Below are 24,368 nucleotides of genomic sequence, written 5' to 3' on the forward strand. Positions count from 1 at the left end.
TGTCATCATTTCCGCACTGTCCATCACCCTGCCTTGGCTTTATGAACCACAGTGTCCAACCTAGACCCCATGGCTCATCATTTCCAACCTTATCTCGTCCCTTCATTCTCCTTTCTTCTTATTTACCTAATAAAACACCATCCCTACCTGAGCCCTACATCCTCCTTTCCCATGTTGACACCAGCACAGCTGCACAGAACAGCTGAAAACATTGGATTCAATATGACAGCTGCACCAAATCTCACAGCCTAGACGATTGATTTCACTATTAATCCATGAGCCCCTAGTTCCTATGAGCCTTCAGCTGTGCTGATCAATATGCTACCTTTCTCCAGTCTTTGAATATGCTAAAAAAAATAAAATGACCTTTTCCTCTCTCCCGACATGTTCCAGGCTCCCTCTTCCCCTCCTCTCTTAGATATTGGCCTTGCTTCTTAATTCATCCTACTACACCATAAGCATGTGCATCCATTTTCTCCTTCTTTGCCTTGGTCCTCATGGGGGAAATGTCCCTCTTCCCACCAAAGGCCCATGCCCCAAGCCCATCCCTCTGGTTTCTGCAGCCATCATCTTTCACTCTCCTAGACCACCATTTCTGTCTACTAGGAATCATTCTTCTCTCATATACTTATACTTGAATATCTCCCATCCTGATAAACCCCACATTCTCCTTCCCAACTCTCTCTGCCCTCAGAGAACTTGCCATTGTTCTTCTCAACACCACAGCAAGACTTCCAAAGAAGTGGTCCGTATGCACCATGTTTCCACTTCCCTACCTCCCCTTCTCTGAAGTGCCACCCACTACTTTCCATCAAAACTTAACCAAGGTCAACAATTACTTCCTGGTTTCCAAAATCAGTGCCCAGTTGCTTCCTCAGATTTCCTTTATTCCTTCAGCAAAACTCAGTCCCACAGACGACTCCTTCATTGTTGAAGCACTTCTCTCTTGACTTCTTTTTCAGGATATCCTCATGGTTTTTCTCTTATCTCCCTGGCCTCGGTATTCTTGAGCGTCTCTTTCTTCTTTATCTGAAGAAAATGTTGCCTTTCTTCAACATCCTGCCTGGGGCTCTTTTTCTTGTCTCACACTTTCTTCTAAGGTAATCTCATCAATTCCCATGCCTTCAAATATTAGTGATTAATCGAAATCCCCCAATAGTAGTTCAGCTTTGTTGAGCTCCAGACATTGATATTGAACCAGTCTTTCCCATTTAATTAAATGTCAAAACCCCTTACCACAATGTTCAAGCCAGAAATCTGCAAAGCAGCCTGTTTTCTCACTCACCTCTACTCCTTGGTCACAATCCATTAACAGGACCTATGTGTATCTCCAAAAGTGCAACTCTCTCTTCTTTCCCTCTCTTCCTACCTCCATTCTCACTATCACCTCTCACCAGGACTTTTGCAACTGCATCATGCTTGCTTTCGTTCCCCCCCCCCACCTTGTCTCACTACAAAAGCTCTGTCCCATAGCAGTGAAAACCATCCTTTTAAAACATAAATCATCTGACCCTCATGTTCTAAACCCACTAAAGGCCTCCGCTTTCACTAAAGGAAACCCCAACTTCTTATCATGCCCCCAAGCTGCAGGTGATCTGATATCTCCTCTGACCCTGTACTATGTTGCTCACACACTTGATTAGTTTGTTCCAGTTACACTGAATCTCCATTAGGGCCACTACACATGCTGTTTCTTCTGTCAGTAACTTTTCTCCCCAAAAGCATCCCCTAACTGTATTTTCTCAAAAGTCTTAGAGCCAACTTCCTTGCCACCCATTCAGAAAGTTCTGAGAGCTTATAGGGCATTCAGATATTGTTCCTGATTCTAACATTCATCTAAAAAAATAATAATCATAAAAAGCACCCTACTCCTACATCATAGAAAGGGATGGACGGAATTCAGTCATAGCAAATTGAGAGTCCATTAAATCCAGAAGTCCTGGCCCAACTGAACCAGATGAGATCATAGACTTCCCTTGACTTCTTGAGCATGGATCCGAGGGAGTTCTGTTATGTCAAAGCAAGTGGATTAAAGTCACATTTCCTTTTTATGCAGAGTGATTGGCACCTACTCTGTAACACATGATCTGTCATTTCTGACCATCTGTCATGTCTGACCCCCCAGTGTTAGGTCTTTTAGCATCTTCTTGACTAGTTTGGGAATCCAACCTTTCCCCGATCTGATTTTGTGGCTTAGCCATTAGCCATTATGAAAATCAGAGTCTGTCCTGTAATGGTTTGTTGCGCCATATGGCCAATAAAAAGATTATGATAATTGGTCCTTTTAAAATACACCTTGGCTTTGACTCTGTATGGCCAATGAAATCATTTATTTCTTTTTTCAAGGCCAAATACCTGTGCAGGCGTTGGGGGCATGTACTTCATAACTGACTTCTCATTGAGTCATGTCTGGGAGGGCTTTCTAGTCTTTTAAATTTAATCTGCATGCCTACAAAATTTCAAACTTCAGTAATGTGTGATTTAGAAAAATGTAGGAGATAATACCTCTCCCATTAACAAAAGTTATTTAGAATCATGGTACAAGACAGCATGTTCCTCAGCAACAAAAGAAACAAATTACTACATGCAACAACATGGATGAATTTCATATGCCTCATACTAAGCAAAAGAAGTAAATTTCAAAAGATCACATATTGAGTGATTGAATTTATATGATATTCTGGAAAAGACAAAAGTACAGGGACAGAAAACAGATCAGAAGTTGACCGGGATGGAGGCATGGCTAGCGGTGTGGAGAGAGGGGTATTGTGGTCATTACAAAGCGGCATGAAGGAATTTTTCTGGGATGATTAAACTGTTCTATATTTTCATTATGGTAATGGTTACACAGCCGTATGCTTCCTATGGTACGTTTTATGTGTCATCTCGGCTAGGTTATAGTACCCAGATATTCAGTCAAACATAAATCTGGATGGTATTGTGCAAGTATTTTGTAGATACGGTTAACACTTACTAAGTAGAGGAAGTTATCTCTGAGAGTGTGGGTGGGCCTCATCCAATCAGTTGAAAGGCCTTAGGGAGGAAGAAGAAATTCCCCCTCAAGACTGCAGCTTTAATTCCTGCCAAGGTTTCTAGGCTGCCAACCTTCTCCTGTAGACTTGGGCTTGTCAGCCCCTACAATTGTGTGAGCCAATTTCTTGAAATAAATTTATCTATCATCCATCTCTCTCTCTCTCTCTCTCTCTCTCTCTCTCTCTCCCCCCTTCTTTTCTTTGTCTATTTAGATATGATCTCCTACTGGTTCTGTTTCTCTGAAGAACCTAACTCATACAATGTTTATCAAAAATTATAGAAATATTCACCTAAAATAATAACTTTTATTGTATGTAAATTATATCACAATGAATCTGATTTTTAAAAAACTGATTTATAATATTAGTCAGGATTCCGTTTTAGGATGTACAGAAGAAAGTGCACACGTGTGGGCATGCATGTGTGCCCATGTACATTTGCCATGTGTGCCTTTGCAAGTATGTGTGTTTCTATAAGGGCTATGAGGAAGGTGGCTGAGTTTGAAAAAAAAGTCTTTAATCATGAAAGCGGAGCGATAAAAAGAAGTTCTCTGTTTGCAGTCTGGGCTGATTAGGAGGTGGATCCGCAGCAAAAGGAGACAGCCCCAGTGCAACAGGACACCAGTTGGCTTCTGTCACTGTACTAATGAGGCCTAACACTTGGGAGGGAAGTCAAATTAAAAGTTAACTATGATTTGTTGAGTACTCCCTAGTCACAAGAGGCTGTGCCAGGTGGTTCAGTGTAAACAAGGTTAATAAAGTATAGTTACTGTCCTCAATGTGCTCACAGTCTAGCAGGGAGCATATTAACAATTCCACAAATAACCGTTACCCTGGACACAGAATGGTAAGAGATATCAGCCAGAGAAAGAAAAGTAAAGGGGGGCAGGGAAGGGGGGTTATCCCATTTGAGTGAAAAGGTCAAAGAGGACTTTGCAAAGTTGCACATTAGCTGGATCAGGAAAGAGGAATATTTCCAGAAGCTGAAAAGGGAGATGGGGAAGAGGGTATTTGGAGAGGAAAAAGCAGTACAAAACTAAATAAATAAAAATGCAGATCTGGGGAAACTTGGACTGCAGGAACTGGGAGCTCCAGCAGGGCCAAAGAGACAGTAAATGCAATTTAGTTATTAATTCAATAAATACTTGTTGAGGGCTTCCTAGGAGGCCAATTTTGCTAGAATATGTATATATATATAACAAAATGGAAAAGGGGAAGATTAAGGTGAACACATGGGATAGGCAAGCCTTTCATTACAAATAGCTTTAACATGTTCCACTTCTATCAGAGAGTTGAATAAACCCAGATGTGAAAGGGGTCACCCTGTGCCTTCAGATCCAGTTAAGATTTGCTCAAGCCATCATTCCACACCCTGTTAAATGCCCGATGTCTTTCTCGAGGGTTTTGATAATGCCCGGGTGCTTAGTCATCCTCACTTCTGGCTCTGATTTTCTAACCTCCCTTAAATCCTTGTTTCCACATTGTGTCTTGCAGCTCTTCTGCTAAGGGTGTTCCACACCCCTCCGCCCATCCTTTTTCATGTCCTCAAGGATCAGACAGGCTCCTGTAAGTCCCCACTCACTCTTGCATCATCCGTTTCTCCCTCCTTCCCTGCTGCATTATTCCAACAATACTATAGAACCTTCAAACTTGAAAACCCTTGTCTTGCCTCAGCTACTGGCCCAATTCTGTGCTCCTGTTCATGAAAACGTGTGCAGTATTTGTCTGTACTCAGTGTCTCCAAGAAGGACTCACATCCCTTCTTGCTATTTAACAGATGGATAGAGTGTGAAGAAATCATAAAGGCTGGCCTTCTCCCTGGGGAACCCTCGAATGTATCAGCTGCTCAGGTTTGTAGAGAACATGAATGTAACCCAGTGTCTGAGGCAGGGCAGTAGGCTAAGGTCTGTGTGCCAGCGATCTGGAAGCCGGCTAGCGAAGCCAAACTGAGGATTCCCATTCCAGAAGCAGCCTGGGGGAGGCAAATTGAGGATTTCCACCCTATTTGTAGACTGACACCAAACCCTCTCATTCTCGGCCCTTCACATAGCCTAGGGTCCCTTATTCTAGAGTCTTTCACTGGTCTTACTTTTTTAAGAACAAAAATCTTTCCTTCTCCCATGAGGTATGTTTGAAGAGGCTAGAATTGTCATCTGGCTGTGGAAAGTGAAGAGGAACCTGCTGTCTACAGAATTTCAAGCCCATCCCATGCCTCTGGGTGGTGGCACCTTGAGATGTAGAACAAGAAGCTGCTCTTGGGTTGTCTGGGTGGCTCAGTCGGTTAGGTGTCTGCCTTCGGCTCAGGTCACGATCCCAGGTGATCCTAGAGTCCTGTGATTCAGCCCCCACATGGGGTTCCCTGCTCGGCAGGGAGTCTGCTTCTCCCTTCCCTTGTTCTTGTTCTCTCTCTCTCTTTCTCTCTCTTTCGCTCTCCCATCAGATGGAAAAGCCCAGGTAAAAGTCCTCTCCTGTTGCCTGGAACTGTGATACCTGAGCAGGAATTCAGGGCCGCTGTCTCCAAAGCTACTGCCACCAGGAATGTTTCTAGCAAACTCAGGAGCAGACATTCCTTCTCCCTTCCCCCTCCCTTCCAATCTCCTGCTAGCCTCCCATGGACCGAATCTTCCCTTTGTTCCTCCAAGCATTCCAATGACTTTGTAATAAAGTTCCCTTGTTTGAGTGTCCTGAAGTGGTTTCCATTCTCTGGACAGGATCCCGCCAGGCACGTTCTTCCCTGCCCCGTTACTCGGTCCCCAGCACCACCATGTGAGTCCCGGCAGGTCTGAGCGCCCTCTGCAACCATCGCGTCTGCTTTTGCACACTTGTTTATTGCCTCCTCCCTTCTCATGGGAAGGCCTGGATTTAGACAATAGGAATCCTCTCCTGTCTCATTCACCCTTGTGTCACCAGCACCTAGAATAAACCCTGCCTTACAGTAGATGTACAAGAACTACTTGTTTGAAAGAATACATGTGAAAATCAGACTTAGACACTTTGCTTCGTTCCATTTTTTAAATTATCATCAGAATTCCTTTGGCCTTAGGGACTTGACTGATAGTTTGGGGGAGACAGAGGACACTCCAGTATTCACCTTCCATTCTCCCCTCCTCCAACCTTCCCCACACCACCTCCCTTTAGAGAGCACACCTTCCCCAAATGCATCCCGTGGAAGGACAGTCTCCTCCTCTCTGGCCCCTACCCTACACGGGCATTCGGCCCTGAGCTTACCTGCCTACAGCCACACCTATCAACGTTCCCCATTTGGTAGACTGCCTCCTACCGACCTCGCCTTCAATCTGCCAGGGCAGAGCAATGCCAGACAGGGTTGATTTCCCCATCAATACAAACTGTACTTCTCTTCTTAGAAGGCAAAAATACCCACCACTGGTTTCAATTTAAAACCTTTTTTAAAAATAAGATTTTATTTATTCATGAGAGACAGAGAGAGACAGAGACAGAGACACAGGCAGAGGGAGAAGGAGGCCCAATGTGGGACTCGATCCGGCAACCCCGGGACCACGACCTGAGCCAAAGGCAGACACTCAACCTCTGAGCCACCCAGGCGTCCCTTAAAACACCTTTAAAAAAAAAAAAAAACAACTGATGGTTTATTGCTTCTAGGTCGGTATGAAATCAGGAAGGCGTTCTCAGATATGGGGAAGCGTGGCACGTGAGGATAGTCGATAGTCTCCCCTCTGCTGAATCAAATAACCAATCTTGAGGGTAATAAAAGAAAATAAAATCGGCTCCCTGGCTATTCTCTAGCGGCACGTGCCTACCACAGATGCAAATTCAGGGAGGATAAGAACGGTGGGCACACCGGGTGCCATTCACGACCACCCCCCCGCCCCCCGCAACCTTCCTGTTTAACAAAGAAAACTCTTCCCATTCTAGTGATTTCCAGCAAATGGAAGCCAGCAAAAAAGGCACTCAGCGAAGGTTGTGTGTGTGTGTGAGTGTGTGTGTGAGTGTGTGTGAGTGTGCAATCACGACGGCTGCAAAGCTCAATAGGAGACCTAAGGATGCCAGACCTGGCCGGGAGGTGCATCGCTCGGGAAAGGCACCAAGGTGGGGAGTCACCTTCAGACCAGGTGGGAGTCGGGAGGAGAACCGACGGCTGGACGGGCCGCGGCCAGGGTTGGCGGAGGTGATGGAGGGTCGCAGGCCGCGCAGAGCACAGGAGAGGAAGAAACAGAGAAGGAGCGGGGTGGGGGTGGGGTGGGGGTGGGGTGGGGGTGGGGGGAGTCGGCCCGGCCGCCAACGGGCTCCGGCAGGCCGCGGAGGGGCGCCCCGGAGCTCGGCTGCAGCTGCGCGCTCGCTAACCCGGCCCGCGCCGCGGCGCCCCCAGGGGCGGGTTAGAGACGCGCGGCTCAGAGACCCGCCGCGGAAAGAGCGGGGGCGGGGAGGGGGCGGGGGAGGCGAACCGGGGCGGGGGGCACCCGCTTATTTGCATAACAGTCCTTGCTCCGGTCCCCGGCGCTCCCGAAAATGAGAGTTGAGCATCAGGTGGCAAATCCCGTCGATCAAACTCCAGCGCCTCGCTCAGCTCGGGAACCCGAGGAAACCCCTCTGCAACCATCTCGACCAGATCTGCAACCAGATCGAGGTCAATTCTCCTCCGGCGGCGGGAGAGTGGAGGTTAGAGGCGTGCGCGGGTCTCCCCCTAGTGGGCAAACGGCCTCCCCTTGCCCTCGCCGGGCGACCCGTCCCCGCCGAACAGCCAGGAGGAGGAGGAAGCAGGGACGTCCCAGGCTTGATTCCCAAGGGGTTCTCTTCGGTGGGAAGAACAAAACCGGGGTGGGGTCTTTACACCCCATTGGAGAATCTTTCCCTTTGGCGTGTTTGTGATTCATCAGTTGGAGTCGATTCTGGGGTCTCCCTGCAAGGACCAGTTAGCAGAGGAGGTAGGAGCAGAGTAAGCAGGGAGATGTTAAAGGCCCAGGTCACCTGCGGGGGTTGGGTGGGGGGCTATGTTATTGGGGGACAAGCCAGGGAGGTCTGCGGCAAATAAAGAGTAACTGGAGAGAGAGGCTCCCATCCTCATGGACACCATGAGTCCTGATAGCTCGTCCCTTGGACAGTGGCAGGTCAGCAGCTTGGCCAGGCTGACAGTGTCCCGTGAGGTGTCCTTGTACCAGTGTCCCCTGCCGGTTCTCGCCCTGTTGGAACAAACAGCCTTGTGACCTATTCTTCTTGAAAAATAGGGGGAGTCATCTCTGCCCTTGATTGGTCTTGACCAGTCCTATCATAGTCTGCTCCAGCTATTCTTGGCTTTCAGTAGGAAAACTTTTTTTTTAAAGATTTTATTTATTTATTTATTCATGAGAGACACAGAGAGAGGCAGAGACACAGGCAGAGGGAGAAGCAGGTTCCATGCAAAAGCCCCATGAAGGACTCGATCCTGGAACTCCAGGATCACCACCTGAGTCAGAGGCAGATGGTCAACTGCCTGAGCCACCCAAGTGTCCCATCAGTAGGAAAACTTGAATCTATGCAATGGCCCTCCAAAGAGTTTCTGAGATTCTGAATATGTGCACACATTTTAAGTGTATGTGTGTGCGTGTGTGTATGTACTTGTCCTTTTAAAGAAATTTTTAAAGATTTTATTTATATATTCATGAGAGACACAGAGAAAGGCAGAGACACAGGCAGAGGGAGAAGTAAGCTCCCTGCAAAGAGCCCAATGAGGGACTCGATTCCAGGCCCCCAGGATCACAACCTGAGCCATAGGCAGACTCTCAACCACAAAGCCACCCAGGCGTCCCTGTAGTTGTCCTTTTGATTTTTTTTTTTTTTATGATAGTCACACAGAGAGAGAGAGAGAGAGGCAGAGACATAGGCAGAAGGAGAAGCAGGCTCCATGCACCGGAAGCCCGACATGGGATTCGATCCCGGGTCTCCAGGATTGCGCCCTGGGCCAAAGGCAGGCGCTAAACTGCTGCGCCACCCAGGGATCCCTGTAGTTGTCCTTTTGGATGAAAGCTTATGGACTGCTAATTCGTGGGGTTTTCATAGTATCTATAACTAAGAAATATTATAAAGCACTGGAAAAACTAGCCCCAGCAGCAATAGGGTATTGAGGCTGTAGAGTCAGAATGCCTAAATTCAAATCCAACTAGATTCTTTAGGAAAGTAACTTAATCTCTCCAAGCCTCAGTTTCTTCATTTGTAAGATAGGGATGATAATAGTAGCACTTAACCCAGTGACTTGGTGCAAAGATGAAATGATACAACATATACAATGCACTTAGCAAATTGCCTGACACATATTAATTGCTCTGTAAAGGTTGGACTTTATTACCAAGAGAAACTCCTTTAAACATGTGTAAAATGTTAGGTTCTTTAAAATCCCAGTGTGTGTATCTTGCACTTTCCAATAATTTTTTGATTTTTTTTTTGGATGAGGTAAAAGGGTTATTTTGTCTTTTGATTAGGAAAACATGTAATTTCTTTGAAATAACGTAAGTATCTAGGGTGATGAACTAGATTATAGAATTACAAAATTATATAATTTTAAAGTAAGCAGAGACCTGAATTATCTAATCATATCCCCTTCAATGCCATTTTATGGATATAATAATCAAGAAGCATCTTGAAAAATGACTTGTCCAGGTCAACTCCAATTTTGTGGCCACAATCCAGGACCTAATTCTGAGCTAGTTTTACCACAGCTCTCAAAGACCTTTTTAGCTTCCCCCAACCCCCATTTCATCAGATTCTCAAAGGTCTATAAAAAAAGAAGATTGAGAATGGCTGTCCCATAGGAAACATCACCATCTATCAGAACTCTGCTCAAATCCCTGACTTCCTAGACCCTTTGGCTCAAAGCCAGTATTTTTTTTTCCTCTGAGCATTGTGCGTCACAGTCTCCTCACTGTGCATCTTAGTTTTATGATGCATATCACATTATATTTCTCTTTTTGTCCCATTAGAACGTAAACTTCTTGAAGACAGGAGATATGACCTTGCATCTAATAGAATCTGACAAAATAATGTTTCACGAAGGAAAGGATAGAAGGTACAAAGGTATCGGAAGGGCACCTATTTCATTGGTGAACTTGAACCTGAAAAAATTCCAGAAGACCTAAGAGAAGCCCATTGCTCATTGCTGACACTTTCTCCGGGAGACATCTGGAAACAATATGAAGTATAATCAGCCTGTAATCAGGGCCAACAGCACAGAAAGGTTAGAGGTGGGTTGTCAGGAAAAAAATCCAAAACCCATTTACACCTTGGGGACAGGACTCCAGAAACTCAGATGGAAAAAAGATGAGATTCCAGCCTGAAAATAGAATATATGTCAAGGATTTGTTCATAAGAGCATGATTCCTTGCTCTAGCTCCTAGATCAAGACCCCCAGTGAAAGAACAGAGCTGACCAAGTGCTGGGCTTGGTCCGCGCATCTGAGATTGGACAGGGTTGGGGGGTGGTTATCCCCAGCTTTGCAAATGAGAACCCAAGTGGGAAGATGCCAGCTGAGATCCGAGTCTCCCCTGTGTGTCTTCTACTGTTGCTCCTCAGCCTTTCCTCCTTACTGCGCCTCAGATTCGGCCACGGCAGGAGAAGCATGGCCACACTTTCTGCCAGTGCAACAGTTGTTCTCACGGAGCAAGGCCTGTGAACCTGAGCTTATGTGTCTCTGCTTTCACTGCATCTGTATCTTTGGGGTAAATCACCAGTAGTGTAATTGCTGGGTCGTAGGGCAGTTCTATTTTTAACTCTTTGAGGAACCTTCACACAGCTTTCCAGAGCGGCTGTCCCAGTTCACATTCCCACCAACAGGGCAAGAGGGGTCCCCTTTCTCCACATCCTCTCCAACATTTGTGGTTTCCTGTTTTGTTAATTTTCCCCATTCCCACTGGTGTGAGGTGGTATCTCATTGTGGTTTGGATTTGTATTTCCCTGATGGCAAGTGATGCGGAGCATTTTCTCATGTGCTTGTTGGCCATGTGTAGGTCTTCTTTGGAGAAATTTCTGTTCATGTCTTCTGCCCATTTCATGATTGGATTGTTTGTTTCTTGGGCGTTGAGTTTAATAAGTTCTTTATAGATCTTGGATACTAGTCCTTTATCTGATTCATCACTTGCAAATATCTTCTCCCATTCTGTAGGTTGTCTTTTAGTTTTGTTGACTTTTCTTTTGCTGTGCAGAAGCTTTTTATCTTGATGAAGTCCCAATAGTTCATTTTTGCTTTTGTTTCCCTTGCCTTCAGAGATGTATCTTGCAAGAAGTTGCTGTGGCCAAGTTCAAAAAGGGTGTTGCCTGTGTTCTCTAGGATTTTGATGGATTCTTGTCTCACATTTAGATCTTTCATCCAGATGCAGTGAAAACCGGAGACACCTGCACCCCAATGTTTATAGCAGCAATGTCCACAATAGCCAAACTGTGGAAGGAGACTTGGTGTCCATCGAAAGATGAATGGATGAAGAAGATGTGGTCTATGTATAAAGTGGAATATTCCTCAGCCACTAGAAACAATGAATATCCATCATCTGCTTCAATGTGGATGGAACTGGGGGGTATTATGCTGAGGGAAGGAAGTCAATCAGAGAAGGACCAACATTACATGGTCTCATTCATTTGGGGAATATAAAATATAGTGAAAGAGATTAAAAGGGAAAGGAGATAACATGAGTGGGAAATATCAGTGAGGGTGAGAGAACATGAGAGGCTCCTAACTCTGGAAAATGAACAAGGAGTAGTGGAGAACGAGGTGGGCGGGGGCATAGGGTGACTGGGTGACGGGCACTGAGGGGGCACTTGACGGGATGAGCACTGGGTGTTATGCTATATGTTGGCAAATAGAACTCCAATAAAAAAATACACAAAAAAACACCTGAGTTTAGATCATTCTTTGCCTCCCCTGAAAGAATACGCACTAAAAGGGAGCCCTGAGCACCGTGTGTCTGAATTGGGTAAGTGATCACTAACCCAAGAGAAACTCATAAAATGCAGTGTGAACTTATTGACCCCAAAGCATCCCTTTAACATGGCAGATACAGTAGCTTAAGGAAAACTTGAGGTAATGTGCTCATTTCTGATCATTAGGAAGGAATCAGGATTCATTCCTTTTCAAATCAGATTTTGGTCTTGACAGAGGGCAGGAGCAACTTACTTCATTTTACCTTTAAATTATCTGGAGACCTGCTTTTCAATAGCTGGACAAAACAGGTGCTGCGTTTGTGTCTTTTTGACCGCAGAAACTCACCTTCCAGAACAAAAGGACATCATCAAGATTCCACTGCTCAGAGGCAGAGAATTTACAGAGTGATGTTTGAAGTTCTGGGGTTAATTAAACACTAAAATGTATCTGAGAGTAGCAAGTGAGGGAACAATTATTTTCCATGGGATTTAGATCTATTCTGGTCTTTAGTAAATTGCAAATGTTACCGCATTGCCCGGGTCCCAAGGGTAAGAACAGAAGAGAGTAGTCTGAACGCTACCGAGGTTTTACTTACCCAAATGAGCAGCTTTTGAAACAGGGCATTTGGGTCTCTCCTCTTGTGTTAGATGCTCAAATCAGCAATAGCATCCTTCCACCCACCCAGCCCCTGGCACAAAATCCACTGTGTTTCAGGGAAGAAGGAAGGTAAATACCAGAGGACATAGGGACGATTCCTAGGGATTTGAGGAGAAACTGTCTCCAGGGATGCTGGTGTGGACAGGTGATGCCTCTGAGAGAGTTGGCTGGTTGCCCGCTAATAGCTATTGGCTCTTTTTGTACCACCCAACCATTTTGTTCGATGTTAAAGAAAAAAAATCACATTTTCAAACTGTGTCCAAACTAGGAATGACTGTAGGACACAATTCAGGCTGCCGAGATGAAAGCAGAATATGGGAAATATTTCTCCAAAGCTTCTGAGTCAGCAAAGATGTGTGCCTTAGCGAAGACCTTTGCTCTTCCTCTTATTTCTTCCTGGAATGGATGCAAGATGCTGAAGGCAAAGCAGAGATATGCATGAGGACAAAATTCACAATGCTAGGAAAAAGATAAAGTGCTTGAGTCCTGGGTGGCAACACGGAGCCTCCTATCAAGCCTGGACTCCCTGACTCCAGTGTTCATCATATAAGGCAAACGACATCTTGATGGTTATTATTATGCACTAATTAATGGATTTTTCTCCTACTTGCAACCAAATGCAGTTCCTACAGATGTAGGTCTACTGTCCTGATGATTCTGAGATTCCATATTTCCCTTGAACTTTGATGCAAATCAAGAGAGAGAAAGAGATGGAGAGGTGTGGTAAAACTGTTTTTTCTCTCTTTATGACCAAATTGAATTAGACTGTGTTTCTGACCTTCAGTGAGATCTGGAGGCTCAAGAGAAAAAAATTTTTATTTCAGAAAAAATGGAAGGATTTGTTTTCACATTTAACTCTATAGCTTCTGAAACTCATACATGCTACAGAAGTGCAGTATAACAAACAACTAAATATAATACCAGGCGATTATATTAAGTTCATCAGCTTTCGCATTTAGAAAGAGACCCTTCCTCCTGAGGCCCCAGCTGTCCCTGCTCACTGTTGGGGGCCCCACTTTTACTTCTCTACTAAGATCTTTCTTCTATCTTCCTTTTCCCCCATGTTTCAGGGCCATAAAGCTTTGTCATATCAGCTGACCAGGGGAAACATTTAAAATTCCTATTAGTTTATTTGATAGCAACTTAGCCTCCTGCGTTTTATCATCTCTCATCTCTTCCATTTCATAGTGGAAGAATTATTAATATGTTTTCTTGGACCAAAGGAGCAGTCTCTGGGTTCTCCACTTTAGCTTTGCTTTGATAGTCTCTCAAGCCCCTGATTAAATTTTTAGGCTGAGCTCAAAGTTGGAGGGTTTTGCTCTTCCCAACCATGACTATCAGCACAAAATGATGTGCATGGGCCAGGAGGCCATGCTGGAATCTTTATTATCTTACATTCCAAAGAAAACTGTATGGATATTAGAGGTTCCTCTCCCCCCCACCCTCCCGCTTGTATTTATTTATTTTTATTTTTTAAAACTTACTTATTTTAAAGAGAGACACAGAGAGAGGGCTTGAGTGGGAGGGAGGGACAGAGGGAGAGGGAGAGGCAGACTCTCAAGCCGACTCTACCCTCAGCGTGGAGCCTGCCTGAGGGCTCGATCTCACCACCCTGAGATCATGACCTGAGCTGAAGTCAAGAGTCGGAGGCTTAACCCACTGAGCCACCCAGGTGCCCCTCTCCTCTCTTAATAGAGATATTCATGTAGACCCTGGTAGTGCAAGAAACCCAAGTATGAAGAATTGAGAAGCATAGTTTAAGTGGTGAGCATACCCAGGACTAGCTGTTTAAGCTCAGCTCACCAACTCAGCAGCAAGGACCAGAGTTCTCCCCGACCCCGCAATCCCTTCTCTCCAGTAGCTTCCTGTGGGCTGTGGCATGCTCCCTGCCTCAGTTCCCACAGGGTCAGTGGCTCCTGGCTCAGGCATGAGCCCCAGCTCCCCTGTACAGCGACACTCCGATTTCCCCTGTCCTCTTAGCCAGAGCTCCTCTTCCTGTTGAAGTTGCCAACTGCCTGACAGCCACTGTCTCTGGACTGGATCCAGGTGAATCCCCAACTTTGCTCTCACTAGTCATACTCTTCACGTATCTCCTGGGCCATGTCCTCAAGAAATGCGTGTGTACCTTGGCGAAGAGTCAAAGCAGAGCTGCTGCAGGGACTCTGACACCTGTGTTCCCCCTAATATGCACACACGTACCCACAAGAACACACCCATTACCATGCAGAGAACGGATGTTCCGCTCAAGGCCCATCACTGCCTCGCTTGCATCAGGTTACTTACCACCCTGTGTCTTTTCGGGAAATATTGCCAGACCACTGCCATCTCCGCTGGGAGGCGGTGCAATGAAATGGTTAAGACCATGGGCTTAGTGGCTCATAAAGTTGGGCTCACCTCCCAACTTGCTGCTTTTTAGCGAAGTGACTATGACAAAGTTACTTAAACTTTCTGAGCCTCAGTTGCCTCATCTTTAAAATGGGATTAATTGATTATCCATGTGATTTTTAAAAAGGATTATATAGGATGATACAGGTTAAGTACTGAGTACTAGGGCTGACTCCTCATAAGTGTTAGTAATTTGGCATTTTCAATAATGGATTTCTTCATTTTGCAGTTAACTCAGAGGCTGGGAAGCCAGCACCAGCATGTGCACATGCATACACAGACACACACACACACACACACACACACACAGGTGAATTGCTTGCTGGTCTCACTTCAGCGGGGACTAGTCCCTCCCCAGGAAGGTAGGTCCGAAGGCTCCTTCTAGCTTCTTCTATTCACCCCCTTAGTAATTTTTTTCTTGGTCCCTCTTACACCAGATCCCAACACAACATGTTAAAAAAGGAATATGGAAGTTTGTTTCCCTCCATTTAGGCTGGCCATGCTCCTAGGAGCAGAGTGAAGGGCTTTTACCATGCTGCGGAGGGGGAATGTCAAGCAAACGGAGAAATCACTGGCACTGGGCAGTTTACAATAAGTCTTCTGAAAGAAATACAAAGAAAAAGCATGGGGTTCACCTAGAAAAGGCAAAACCGTCTAGAGGAGTCACTTGAGATGGACTTCAAAAGAAAGAAAGGATTTCAACATGCAAAAAAGTAGACGGGGAAGGCAGTCTTAGCAGAAGGTGAAGTGAGGACAAAATGTCATAAATTGGAAATTGTGGAGCATATTCAATTTGGCTGGATCAAGAGGTAAATTTCTAGCTTTTCAAAGTAAAGTTTAGCCTTGGTTAATGTTTAGCTAGGCCTTTATTCCTTTATTCCCATTCATTACAGTGAAGGCCAGGGAAAGACCCTTCTGGGAAAATGTAGGAAAGTTGAAGAAAAGTGAAAATCAGGCTTGTGACTTTGCTGGATTTTCTCTATGGGGCCTATACAATCCTGTAAATGAGGAGTCCTTATATGTCCTTACAACCCCATTGTGATACATACACATGATCCTATCTATCTGTACACATGTGTATGGTATGTGGTCATTATGAATGTGTGTGTGTGTGTATTTGTACACACAGGTACAAATTCATGACTGAAATTATATATTCCTATGTATCTCTGCTGGGTAAGACTATGGGAAATTCAAGTAAAAATTCATATCTTTTAATTTTCTTTCTTTCCTCCTTCCTTACTTAGCAAATACTCAATGAAAGAAGCTAAGAGGCCCAAGTATGAAATAAATGGAGCTTTAGAAAACAAAAACAAAATGGTACCTTGTTCATGTTGATAGTTGACCTGAAAATGTCAGGGAATTTGCGGAAATAGAAGTAACATTAGCTAAATAAGATTCTATCCATAGCAGAATGAAGATATTAATGAGCCCCCTCCAGGCTACATTTTCAGAGCCGATCCATAAAATCTTTAAAAGTTGATTTTAACAACCCCCCCTGAGATTTTCTGCCAGCTCCAGAGGAGCAAATTGAAAAGAGAGATCAAAAAAAAGAAAGAAAGAAAAGAGAGATCACAAAGCTATTGACCTCCGTTTGTTCCTTTTCCTCCTCACCCATTCTAGCCTCCACGGCAGGTCAGCATTGACTCCTTGGGGACAGAGGAGAGGAGCTGAGTAAGTTGTCATTTAGTTGCCTAATGTTCTCGCCCATCTCTGACTTAATGCACCTGAAGAACAGTGTACCTCCAGCTTGGCACTTCACTCAAATTATCAGAGAAGTTTTGCACAGAGCATTCCTTATTGTTCCTATAAACACAGAAACAATCAGTGAGTTAAAGAGATGAAGACAGAAAGATGGGAAAGTGACACACCACACATGGCTCCAACGGGATTGATAAAGAGTTTTGCTTTACTCTAAATGTAGAAAAACGGCATTAGAGATTCAGAGCAAGGCAGTACCATGATCTAGTTACGAAGGTCATTCTCAGGGCACCTGGGTGGCTCAATCAGTTAAGCACCTGCCTTTGGGGTCAGGTTCTGATCCCAGAAGTCTGGGATGGAGCCCCACATCAGGCTCCCTACTCAGCAAGGAGTCTGCTTCTTCCGTGCCTCTGCCTCTGCTTCTGCTCCTCCAGCTTGTGCTCTTTCACTCTCACTCACTCTCTCTCTCTCTCTCAAATAAATAAAATCTTTTTTAAAAAAGTGTTTAAGAAGGTCACTCTCAGAGCACCTGGGTGGCTCAGTTGGTTAAGTTCTGATTCCTGATTTTGGCTAGGTCATGGGATCAAACCTTCCTTCAGGTTCTGCACTCAATGCGGACTCTGCTTGTCCCTCTCCCTCTGCTCCTCCCCCTGCTTGTGCTCTCTCTCTCTCTTTTTATCTCTAAAATAAATAATAAATAAAATATATATATAACTCATTGTTTTGTAGAGAATTAACTGGAGTGACACGAAATGGAAGCAGGAGGATGAGGTGAGTGGTCTAGGAAAAAGATGTGTTAAGCTCACACACGTACATGAATAAATATACACCTATATATGCATACCCACGTAGATATCTATATATACATATGTTTCTATTTATTTGTAATAAAATGACCACCACACTTTGGCCTTCTGTAATTCTTTTTCTTGTAACAATTATTTTTCTCATCTCTTCTGAAAAATCACTATTGACCAGTGCGTAGTATTCCATTAAAACGGATGTGTTGGGATCCCTGGGTGGCGCAGGGGTTTGGCGCCTGCCTTTGGCCCAGGGCGCGATCCTGGAGACCCGGGATCGAATCCCACATCGGGCTTCCGGTGCATGGAGCCTGCTTCTCCCTCTGCCTGTGTCTCTGCCTCTCTCTCTTTCTCTCTCTGTGACTATCATAAATAAATAAACATTTAAAAAAAAAAACGGATGTGTTGCAGGTTATCAGACTAATTTTTTGCTGTTGGCCACTTATTTCTAGTTTTTGTTATTAATGATGATACTTTTAGTAGCATGTTTGCCAAAAGATCATGGAGTATATCTCTGGTCATGTCTTTAAAGTTAATTATTGATGTGCAACTGGGTCTAAGGTTTTCTTTTTAAGTGTTTTGACACAGAATGCCAACTAAGCCCTCCACAATGGCTATTCCTCACTTGTACCCATATCACAAGTGTATGGTGATGCCTGACTCCGCATACTCCCCCCTTATGATTTAAATTTGCCAGGTTAATGAACAGAAATACTGCAGTTATTTCAAGTAGTATTTCTTTGATTATTAATGAGTCTAAATATATAGTTTCTCTTTTCATGTCTTTTTTCATGCATTGTCTTCAAGTAGAGCGAGAGTTAAGCACGAAGGTTGCTTAAAGTATGGACACAAGAATGTGAATCATACACAAAACCTGTGGCGGTCTATAAATTCTCTGTGGTTTATTAAGTGATTTCTTACATCTACCTGACCTCTAGGTTGCTACATGGCATCTCACTTGCTGAGCAAATCTGCCAATGAGTGTAAATAGAAGTAAATGCTTTGAAAGTTGGTCCAAGTTTTTATCTGGTATGGGAAACGTGGTGCTTAACAAATGATCCTACAACACCCTTGAGAATCCCATGCTGGTCTCGCTGTAAAATTAATTGAATAATTAGGGTTTGTGGCTCTCTAGTGAAGGAAAGAAACTCCAATTTTTAGGCAAGCCATGCAAGCAAGAGAGCAGAAGCTCCAGGAGACATATTATGGGAAATGGCTCTCAGCGGCCACCCTTTACGATGGATGGTACCCGGATGCCATGAATTTGGCCACAGAGTCATGGGGTCTGCACCCTTGCTTAAATGTAACCATGGATTGCTACCTGTAGGAAGAAAGAAGTCATGCTCACTTTTTATTGGCAAAACATTAAAAATGTGAGAACTTAGAAAGGGCTTAGAAGTTAGGAGACATAAAAGCTGAGAGACTGGTAGTAAAATAAGTGAACAAATTTGTGGTTTTTCATTTCTGAGGTTTAGTGCTGAGCTTTTATTGACTCAGAAGCAAATAGGTAAATCATTCCATGAAGTGCTAACTTGGAGTCTGAATAGCTTTTGACTTTCATCATGCTCAGCTTAAACGGCGGCCGGAATGGGGTTGGTAGGCATGTGTGTCTTTTAATAAATACGAAAAACGTAGAAATCCCCTTTCTCATTTTTTAAAAAAATTGAATCCTGTGACCTTGGAAATAAAACAACTAAAATTAATGTAATCTTTATTCCTTTAACCACAAAGGGAATCATGGATCCCAAGACCCTACCACCGCCCTGGGTTAGGCGTCAGGATCAAATCTCAGTGATTGACACTTCCCACCAAGTCACTGTGCTCCCCGAGGACATCATTTAAGCAAGATTGCCCCTCCAGCCACCACGTACATCAGCGGAAAATACATGATACTAGAATTTTTTTTTAAATCTTTTTGTTCCTGGGGGAATGTAATAAAGTCATATAATAAAGTAATGGAGTCTTTGAGCAAAAGAGGAAATAACATTTATGAATCAACTTCTGTGTACCAGGACCTCTAGTTGTTTTTCTTTTCTTTTTTGCAGTTAATTCTTATAACAATCCTCTGAGATAGCTATGAATATTGCCATTTTTCTGATGAGGAAATTCAGGTTCAGAGAAATGAAGGAGCAGGTTGACAGCCTCAGAGACAGAGTAAATTTAGAGCTGTGTGACTTGGAAGACTACAAATCTCCTACTGCCTATTGACATTCTGGGTTTCAGGATCTGGAGAAAACCCCCCCTTCACTCAGGGAGAAAGAGAGAGGGGAGCAGGAGTGACCAGTGTGCCCAAACCCAGCCTGAAGGGCCTTGACAGGCAATTTAGCTGCACCCTTGTCATGTGCACGTGAGGACATGGAAGCCCAGGGACACAGGCCAAGTTTCCTTGAAGCAGAGTCTGAAATGGGGATTGGTTAAGGGATGCAGGCTGGAGAGGGGAAGAAACTAAGCATAGATGTGGTTTGGGGCTCCCAGCCGAGAGCCAGCACCAGCTGCCTGACTGCCAAGATGCTATCGTGGATGCCCCAGCCCTAGGGGAGCCTCTACAGCTGCCACCATGTGGAGGAGAGACAAGCTGTCCTCACTGAGTCCTGCCCCGAGTCCCGACCCTCAGGATCATGGGCACCATCACGGTTTTGTCTTCAGCCAGCCACTAAGTTTGGGTGGCTTTTTTGCAGTGATAGATTGCTAAAACATCCCCAAAGCTGTATCCAATAGAGAAAGAACATTCCTCAAAGCAAAATCTGGTTACTGTCTCTAGCAGGAGTCTGCATATCCTGAGGAAGAAAATATATGTTAGATAATGTACTTTTAATCCCCTTTATCTATCTCACCCATGCCCCCATCTGCCCCCTCCCACCCCCCGCCCCCCGGCAACCACCAGTATGTGCTCTGTATGTAGAGTCTGGGTTTCATTGTTGTGGTTTATCTCTTTGTTTCTTCATTTGTCTTATTTCTTACATTTCACATAAAGAGTGGAATCAATCATATTATATTTGTCTTCCTCTGACTGACTTTTTTCACTTACCATTATACTCTCTATATTTGTGTGTCTGTGAACTTTGTGTGTCTGTGTGTGCCCCTGAGACTGTGTGCCTGGCATGTCTCTGTGGGTGTGTTCCTATTCTATGTATACATCCACGTGTGTCCGGCGTTTCCACATGTGCACGACTGTGCACCTGCTGGGTGGTGAGGTGCGTTGGTTCTATGTGTATCCCTGTATGTCTGTATATCTGGTGCTACCGGGCTGGTCTCTGTGTGTATGTGTGTTCTGAGTCTGTGTATGTGTGTGTCAGTATTTTCTGCATGTGCCTCTGGGCTCCTCTCTGTGTATATTTCAGTTTTGAGGACATTCCTCCTGTCCTGTGGTGTGTCCCCCAAAAAAGGGAAGAAAGAGAGAAAGAGAGAAAGAAAGAAGAAAGAAAGAAAGAAAGAAAGAAAGAAAGAAAGAAAGAAAGAAAGAAAGAAAGAAAGGAGGAAGGAAGGAAGGAAAGAAGGGAGGAAAGAAAAAAAGAAAGATACATGTTAGAGTCTCTCTTCGAGACAAGACCTTGGACCTGCTCCTTATAGTTTGCCTTGACCCTCAGAAACCATATCTCATTAGTTTTATATTTTGTCAGTGGTTATTCCTGAAATTTTACCTCTAGGAAGGGAGCACTGGCTATGCCTAGGCAGGCTCAGGGGCCATCCCTTGCAGAGGAATGAGGATCAAACAATCAAATGCTTGATCATAGGAGGTTGAACCCCAAGCAGTGTGACATGTGCCCGAGGGAGGGAATGGGCTGTTACGCCCTGCTCCTCTGAACCTCCACCGTTCCTATTCTTCTCCTTTCTGAAGCCATATGGAAAAGGTAGAAATCCCTTTTCTCATTTTTTCTTAATTGAATCCTATAACCTTGGAAACAAAGGTCATGTGACTTCCTTTTAGATTCCAATTCTATCTTTCAATAAACTCCTTTGGTGCTTACAACCAGAGAGCCTTAGCTAATACGTAAATTTTGAGAGAAAGTAGCCTCAGAATACAGTTCTAAGTTAGCACAGGAGGAGACTGAGGCTGCAGAAAGTTGAGTTTCATTGTTCCAGGTGTGTGGTCAGAATCAGAGCCCAGGCTTTCTGACATTCAGCCACACAATGCATGTCCTCTATGCCAAAGGCGAAGTAAGTCTTGGGATAGAGTTTTCATTTTTCAGGTGGGGAAAATGAAGTCAAGGCTTATAGAGGGGAAGTGCTGCCACCTTCAGGAATGACCCAGACCCTGAGATTGGGCAAGCCTCAATACTGAAGCTCTTCAATGTTCAGTCTTCTCTAAAGGGATACTCCATCTGTGACTGAAAAAAAAAAATCTATTTTATTTATTTATTTATTTTAGAGAGAAAGAGTGGGAGGAGGGGCAGAGGGAGAAGGAGAGAGAGAATCTGAAGCAAGCTCCACACCGGGCAGGGCTCGATCCCAGGACCCTGAGATCATGACTTGAGCTGAAATCAAGAGTCGGACACTTAACTGACTGAGCCACCCAGGTGCCCCTGTGACTGACAAAACCTGAACTACTTACCAAGCTAAGCAGTTACCTTATGCTTTGAATCAATAGTAAAAAGCCACATTTGGCCCTCTCAATTCAATTCTAAAAATTAATGAGAATTTAGCTTGTAATAAATGAGTTAATTGGAAAAATTATTTGCCCTACTTAGTAGAAGGTCTCAGCCGTGAGACTAGAAGCCCTGGAGTACGTTCATGAGATGCTCTTAAAACCCACATAATAAAATGATTTACATTCTTAAACCATGAATTAAAAGCTATGAATCTGATTCCAGAAGAAACAGGAGTGCGGCGTGAACATGGGGAAGCAAAAGAAAGCAAGAAAGTATGTGACCATGAAGTGAATGCTTAGTCTCCGAGATCAGAAGCTTAAAGAAAAGGATAGATGAAAACCTAAAAAGAAAGAAAAGAAAGATCCCGGTGCACTCAAGGAAAGAGAAGTCCCCCAACATCCTTCCTGCTTATTCTTCCAATATTACACACAGCTGGGCCCACCTTACCACATCCTGGTTCATACCAACTTTATCAACTTTTCCATTAAAGCCAAACTTGGTGTATCCCTTGTATAACTGACTGTGTAATGGCTGAAATTGAGAAATGGGGGCAAAAGTATCGAGCGGCTCTAAGGATTGCCAAGGATCCAAGATTTTTTTTAATAATAAATTTATTTTTTATTGGTGTTCAATTTGCCAACATACAGAATAACACCCAGTGCTCATCCCGTCAAGCCCCCCCCCAGTGCCCATCACCCAGTCACCCCCACCCCCCGCCCTCCTCCCCTTCCACCACCCCTAGTTCGTTTCCCAGAGTTAGGAGTCTTCCATGTTCTGTCTCCCTTTCTGATATTTCCTACCCATTTCTTCTCCCTTCCCTTATATTCCCTTTCACTATTATTTATATTCCCCAAATGAATGAGAACATATAATGTTTGTCCTTCTCCGATTGACTCATTTCACTCAGCATAATACCCTCCAGTTCCATCCAGGTTGAAGCAAATGGTGGGTATTTGTCATTTCTAATGGCTGAGGAATATCCCATTGTATACATAAACCACATCTTCTTTATCCATTCGTCTTTCGATGGACACCGAGGCTCCTTCCACATTTCGGCTGTTGTGGACATTGCTGCTGTAAACATCGAGGTGCAGGTGTCCCGGTGTTTCATTGCATCTGCATCTTTGGGGTAAATCCCCAGCAGTGCAATTGCTGGGTCGTAGGGCAGGTCTATTTTTAACTCTTTGAGGAACCTCCACAGAGTTTTCCAGAGTGGCTGCACGAGTTCACCTTCCCACCAACAGTGTAAGAGGGTTCCCTTTTCTCCGCATCCTCTCCAACATTTGTGGTTTCCTGCTTTGTTAATTTTCCCCATTCTCACTGGCGTGAGGTGGTATCTCATTGTGGTTTTGATTTGTATTTCCCTGATGGCAAGTGATGCAGAGCATTTTCTTATGTGCATGTTGGCCATGGATCCAAGATTTGAAGGATTGCCACGCACACAAAGGAACCTATGCAGATGACTCCTTAGTACAGAGTAACTCAGCACAAATGTTACATCGTGGCCATAGTTGACCTGGACCTTAACAAAGGGTCCAGAAGATCCCCGGAGTTCCCATCATGTACATTTCTAACCATAGGTACAACATTGAGTGGATGCCAGATGATTATGGAGCCCCTCGGTTCTAATTCTTAAAAGAGTTTTCCTGCATTCCTATACCAACTTTTTCTGTTGCCAGTTCATATTAGCAATATGCTATAGTATGAATTATTCTTCTTACCCATTTGCTCTGTTATGAGCTGAGTATGGTTAAATATACTCATTTTTTGATGTTTTGAAATCAGTATTTTATATCATTTTAAGTATTGTTGCATCTTTTTATAAATCAGATGATTGCTCAAAAAAATAAAAGCTATGAATCTATTATTCATGAAATGACTTAAATTAGTCAAACAATTTCTGCTTTCTTTCCTTCTCTTATTCCTAGGTTACTGGTGTTTTTCTCTATTTACTCTTTTGAAAAACACTTTTTTCCTTTATTTCTCCTTTCTTTATTTGTCAAGAAGATATGCCCTTCAAACTAGAAACACTTTCTATTTTTCACAACATATATTGGTGTTGACTCTATCCACACTTCTTAAATTTTTATAGACTCTGACTAAATTAGTTTTTCATTTCTGAACTTTTACAGCACTCGTATTCTGGCAATTAAATATAGTTTCTTACATTGCTACTTCCCACCTGTGCTTTCAGCTTCAAGATTACATTTTCATGGTTGGCAGTAAATTTTTTCCCAGTTTTTACACATCTCATAGTTCACACAGGGTCATAAGACAAGAGATTTTTTTTTTTAATTCATTCATTTCTTCAACAATTGTTTATGGACAACCTTCCAGGTCC

General features: G+C 44.0%; 1 long non-coding RNA gene and 1 pseudogene across 1 annotated transcript; both read left to right on the forward strand.

Moving 5' to 3' along the window:
* Positions 1 to 7,468: 7,468 nt before the first annotated feature.
* Positions 7,469 to 20,297, forward strand: LOC140609452 (uncharacterized). The gene is made up of 3 exons (XR_012011283.1): positions 7,469 to 7,670; positions 17,368 to 17,409; positions 19,170 to 20,297. It is a non-coding gene; the product is annotated as an uncharacterized lncRNA (long non-coding RNA).
* A 1,976-nt stretch (positions 20,298 to 22,273) lies between these two features.
* On the forward strand, positions 22,274 to 23,833 carry LOC140609453 (rRNA-processing protein FCF1 homolog; annotated as a pseudogene).
* The last annotated feature ends 535 nt before the right edge of the window (positions 23,834 to 24,368 follow it).

The sequence above is a fragment of the Canis lupus genome, chromosome 18 (assembly GCF_048164855.1).
Source record: "Canis lupus baileyi chromosome 18, mCanLup2.hap1, whole genome shotgun sequence".
NCBI classification, from domain to species: domain Eukaryota; kingdom Metazoa; phylum Chordata; class Mammalia; order Carnivora; family Canidae; genus Canis; species Canis lupus.